Here is a 6000-nt window from a genome sequence, read left to right on the forward strand (position 1 = left end):
TAAAATGTATGTACCAATTAAGGCAGAGGCAGAAATTACTTTAAATGAATAATAATCTTATTTATGTGTCTGTTTCTGATATTTTAGAATCAGTTGTCTTCATAACTGTATTTAAGTTTGAGTGATAGATTCATTTTGCTTGTCAAGTCTGTCCTCAATCTTCCCTTTTTCCACGCCCCTCCTCCCGCCCTGGCTCTGTGGGACATATTGTGATGTCTGCCTGCTAATTTTGCTGTGACTGGGGCTGGTGTCTGGTTTGTGATTCATGTTTGTTCCTAAGTTGTACATCTGTGTTGGTTGCTTTGAAACAGTGCCCCAGGGAATATGAAAGGCCATTTGTCTCACTAAGACTGCTTCTTTGCACTAGAGCATTCTTCTCTGGCTTCTTCCAAATTCCAGCAAGCTCTCCTATGAGCTTAGGCAGGGTAAGGAAGAAGAAAATAAAACCAAAGGGGAGCAGCATGGAGAGAGTTCTGTGGCTAGGTCTAGTCTTCACTTACCTGGCGAGACTGTCCTCCAATGCTGTTATGGATTGAATCGTGTCCCCTGAAAATATGTGTCAGCTTGGCTGGGCCATGATTCCCAGTATTGTGTAGTTGTCCTCCATTTTGTGATTTGATGTAATTTTCCTACGTGTTGTAAATCCTAAGCTCTGCCTGTGGTTAGTGAGGCAAAATTAGGGTATGATAAAGAGGATTAGGGTGGGATGCAACATCCTTACTCAGGTCACAGCCCTGATCCCATGTAAGGGGAATTTCCCTGGGGTGTAGCCTGTATCATCTTTTATCCTACGAGAGATAAACGGAGAGAGGAGTGAGCAGAGAGGGACCTCATTACCACTAAGCAAGAAGAGCCAGGAGTGGAGCGTGTCTTTTGGACCTGGGGTCCCTGAACTGAGAAACCCCTAGACCAGGGGAAGATTGCTGACAAGTACCTTCCCCGAGAGACGACAGAAAGAGAAAGCCTTCCCAGAGCTGGCACCCTGAATTCAGACTTCTAGCCTCCTAGACTATGAGAGAATAAATTTCTGTTTGTTAAAGCCATCCACTTGTGGTATTTCTGTTATAGCAGCACTAGATGACTAAGACAGGAACTAAACACTGGGGACAGAGTGCCTTGTGACACTGACTTTAAGGGTAATGCCTTGTGACTTATCCTCTGCCCACTAGGAATGCCTGTAGCAGAAAAGAGGGTAGGGTGAGCTCTGTTGGAAACCCTCAGTGGAAAAATTTCTGAGACCTGGGTAGGCATACCAACTTGGCACCTCTTCTAAGATTTTAGCATAGCCACACACAGCAGTGATATTCATAATATTTAATGTCTGGTACTGCATGGGCACTGACCAACTAAAGGGACACAGGCCACAGTGCTGCAGCTAGAGACCCCCTGCTGTGCCTGGGGCAGCAGCTGGTTGTCAACTGTTACAAAAGTATTTCAATATGTTAATAACCATGAAGGCTGTACAGATACATACCAGAAGAATAACATGAATACACATGAAATTTCCAAAGAGGAGCCCTGGTGGTGCAGTTGTTAAGCGCTCAGCTGCTAACTGAAATGTCAACCATTTGAACTCGCTAGCTGCTCTGCGGGAGAAAGATGTAGCAGTCTGTTTCTGTAAAAAAGTACAGCCTTGTAAACCCTATGGGGTAGTTCTACTCTGTCCTATTGCTATGAGTCGGAATCGACTCAACGGCAATGGATTTGGTTTGGTTTTGGGCCCACGGGTTAGCGTTACGTAGTCCCATCTTCACTTTTTAAGAATCTACCCTCTTTGTCCTTAAGGAGAGTTCAAACCTAGCATCAGGACCTACTGGTTCCACAGGATTTGGATGACAGCACAAAGAAGCCCTCACCCACAAAGGAGCTCTTTATTTTGCTCAACAGCTAATACAGATCTTACCCAAGGACAGTTTGCAAGTCAGCTTTCATTATATTTTCACTTGCAGCAATGCATGTGGCTTACAACATAGCTTCACCTCCAGGCAGGGTGGCACACAGGCTGGTATCGGTGACTGCCTGCCTGCCTGCCTGCCTGCCTGCCTACAGTCTTTGAAAGGTAGCCCCATCCCAGACCATTAGCCTGCTGTGAAAATCCATCTGCAGTGCCTTGAAAGCCCAAATACATATCGGATTGTTACGGCTCACCCTTGTCCTTTTAACTAGAGATTTTCACTTGCTGCTTCTTATCACACACCTGGAGTTTGTGGATTGGCTAAAAGCAGCTTCTCAGAATGGTCTCTGGGGAGGCATTTTAACCCTGAATTCTGTCATTTCTTCTTTCTCTGTTTCAGCAAAACCTTACAGCTTCAGGGTAATTTGCTGTCTCCCCTGTCTCCGTTCAAGACAACAGCAAACGTTGTTCATAGTCTGACTGACTCTCTGCATACTAACCACAACTTTTGTTTGAATCCAGAGACTGAGGGAAATTGCACTCATTATCTAATGGGCCATTCTGAATCTCTGTGACTAAGGAAGGCTGAGGTTGTAGCAAAATGACTTGGGCTGCAATTCTCCCCGCACAAGTTACTAGCCTGTGACTTTGAGCAAGGTATTTAGGTGTCTCTAAGCCTCATTTCAAAGGAGCCCTGGTGGCACAAAGGTTAAGCACTTGGCTACTAACCAAAAGCTTGGTGGTTCGAACCCACCCAGCGGCTCTACGGGAGAAAGACTGGGCGATCTGCTCCCATAAAGATTATAGCCTAGGAAACCCTACGGGGCAGTTCCGCTCTGCCACATGGAGTCTCTATGAGTTGGAATCAACTTGACGGCACACAACAATAACAGCAAGCCTTATTTTCCTCAAATGTAGAGTGGGATCATATTATATACTTTACAGGGTTCTTATGAGGAGTAAGTGAAGTCATATATTGGAGAGCACTTGTAAACTGAAGAAATATGATCAATATCAACCCCAAGAGAGCAAGTTGTGAGAACTATTAAATGAAAAGAAGCAAAAGCATAGAAATAAATTATGGTAGCTGGGTAAGTATAATGGAAGCCCACTGCTATGGTCTAACTGGAGAAAGAGAACTCCCCATCCCCGTATCTTTCTCATAACACCTTTCTGCAAATCCTTAGTTGGGGAGCAGTAAGTGGTCTAGAGAAATGCTAGAGAAGAGGGTTACTATCATTTTGACAGTAAGGGAGGTTGAGTGTGCAGGAAACAAGTATATGGGATGATTAAGGAAATTATGAGAAGGACACAGTGCCTAAAGTAATACCATGGTAACTAGTTGCCATTGAGTCGACTCCTACTCATGGTGACTTCAAGCATGTCAGAGTAGAACTCTGCTTCATAGAGCGTTCAATGGCTAATTTTTTGGAAGTAGTTTGCCAGATCTTTCTTCCAAGGTGCCTCTGGGTGGACTGAACCTCCAACCTTTCAGTTAGCAGCTGAACATGTTAGCTGTTTGCACCACCCAGGGACTCCAATACCAGGGTCCGAACTCATTGCCGTCTAGTCTATTTCAATTCATAACCACCCTATGGGACAGAGTAGAACTGCCTATAGGATTTCCAAGGAGCAGCTGGTAGATTCAAACTGTTGACCTCTTGGTTAGCAGCCTGAGCAATTAATCACTGCACTGTGAGTTGGAATCGACTTGGTGGCAACAGGTTAATACCAGGGTAGGGAGAGAGAAAACAATGCACTCAAACTCTACTGCTCTTGCTTCTGTGTTCACTAATCAGAGCTGTTCAAATAATTCTGGACATGAGGGCACCTTACCAGACTGAGAGAGACTGACCAGAAACTTCTATGGTGCTCTTCTGCCAGAGCAGTGAATGTGGACAAAGACAAAGCTCTGTGGCCCCTGAGTTTAATTTGGTGTTATTAGATTAATTAAGTCATTTTCTGTGATTCAAATTGCACATATGGATGTTAAATCTGATCCTTCAGTGGATGTTTTCAGGATAGCACTTTGTTCCCGAAACATTTAGAAATACGCACATTGTATCTTTAATGAGCCTATGAAATTTATTTACGGGCAGGAAGAAGTCTTTCAGCTAGGAAGACACATTCAAGTGATAGTTCAATGTCTGACACTTAGGCTGTGCTTGATGCCTCCTCTGGAGGTGTTTATTATCCCCAAATTACTTTATGCTTGTCTCTTGTTCTGAATTTATCAAAGTCACTCATGCTGCTAAAATATCATATGTTCTGCCCCTGGGTTCAAATCTTGGTTCCGCTATTTCCGAGGGTGGAATATTGGGTAAATGATTGGATTTCTGTGGGACTCATTTTCCTCATATACAAAATGGGAATAACAATGACGGCATCGTTCCATAAAGTGTAGAGTTTTGTGTCAAGTGCCCGGCACCTCATGTCTGCACACACTAGGGTCTCAGTGTTTGTTCGCTGCCCCCCGCCGTGGTTCTCATGTGACCAGAGTGTTCTGCTTTCTCTTTAAGCTTTGACGTGGAAAATGGCCCTTCCCCAGGTCGAAGCCCGCTGGACCCCCAGGCCAGCTCATCCTCTGGGCTGGTGCTTCACGCCACCTTCCCCAGCCACAGCCAGCGCAGAGAGTCCTTTCTCTACAGATCAGACAGCGATTATGACTTGTCACCAAAGGCAATGTCGAGAAACTCCTCACTTCCAAGCGAGCAGTGAGTACAAGCTCTGTCTGGCTTCCAGTCTCACACATACTTCATCTTTAACCCTGTCACAGCAGCAGCAACAAAAACAACGGCTCTTCTTTTACCCACTGGGAGGAGTGAGGAGAAAAATAAACAGGAGCCTGGGTTGCACTTTCTTCAGGACAGTGATGCTATATAGCACGAGGGACATCTAGCCGGGCCTCCAAGGGTCTTAAAATCCTTCAGGCACAGTCTTCAGTTTACATCTGTTATTGATACTTTTTTTCTTTGCATTCGGCTTCATGTTATCAACTGTTAAATTGTCTATAGGATAAGAACTTTTAACACTTTTTTTGGAAATCTTACATAAATTTTTGGTAGCATGTGCAATTTGTGTGAGGCTTCAGGAGAGGTGAGACTTGGTGGTCACCTGCATCCTTTCTCAGTGGCTTTTGTTGGTGACACTTAATAAGCTATCATTCAGCCACACGCCTGTTCCTTTTTTCTGGACCTTGACACAATGCCCACTTGTTGCCTGACTCCTTGATGAGACCCAACATACTCCACCACCCTATTAAGCACAGCTGATGTTTTTGTTTTGCTGCTATTAATTGTAGATCTCTAATTTTTATTTAAAGAACAACAACTGGGTTGTGTTACTTGTTTATTAAATTTCTGAAACCAAATAAAATTGAGTGTTGGAATTTATGCCTTCAAAGGTTTCTGGGCACACATACAATTGTTTTTAACATCATATGTTATAAAAATATCAGCAGATCCTTAAAGTCCCCAGCCTGGAAAATTCCACTGGGCACTCTTCTATTTATTGCACAGGAGGCTAAAAACATTCACCCCATTTATCAAAGAAACAGAGGGCCTTCTAAAACTATCGGCAAGAAAATAGCTCCGGGCCATTTTTGCTAGCAGATGCCAGTAGCAGCATCCCTGCCCTGAAATATCTCAATCTCAATTGTTGTGTGGGCAAAAATTCATTTATTCACTCATTTGACAAATATTTACTGAATCTCTCCTATGTGCCATGCGCCTTGCAAGTCTCTGGAGATAAAAGATGAACAAAACAGTGGGAAAATCACAGAAGAGTCCAACACAGATCTTGTTCTCAAGGAAGTTGCATGCTCTCAAGGAGGTTACAGTTAAATAAGAAAGCAAAGAGAAACACACAGAGAAGTCTACTGAGTGGACAGAAATTAACATTTAATGAGCACTTACCCCGGGGTCAGGTACATTTATGTACGTTATCTCTTTTAATCTTCTCAACAACCCTGTTAGGTACGTGCCGTTATTATTCTCACTCTATAGATGATGAAACTGGAACTCTGAGATTGAGAAACGTGCCCTTATTCCACTCTAGTAGGTGACGTGGCCAAGGATGATCATATTCAAAACATATGGACTATTTCT

General features: G+C 43.7%; 1 long non-coding RNA gene across 1 annotated transcript in view; it reads left to right on the forward strand.

Moving 5' to 3' along the window:
* Window positions 1-5427, forward strand: part of LOC111820452 (uncharacterized) — a 121583-nt gene extending 116156 nt beyond the window's left edge. Inside the window, exon 4 of the long non-coding RNA XR_002824003.1 lies at window positions 4414-5427. This is a non-coding gene — a long non-coding RNA (uncharacterized LOC111820452). The remainder of the gene's footprint in view (window positions 1-4413) is intronic.
* The last annotated feature ends 573 nt before the right edge of the window (window positions 5428-6000 follow it).

Source organism: Trichechus manatus, unplaced genomic scaffold, assembly GCF_000243295.1.
Source record: "Trichechus manatus latirostris isolate Lorelei unplaced genomic scaffold, TriManLat1.0 scaffold00003, whole genome shotgun sequence".
NCBI lineage: Eukaryota > Metazoa > Chordata > Mammalia > Sirenia > Trichechidae > Trichechus > Trichechus manatus.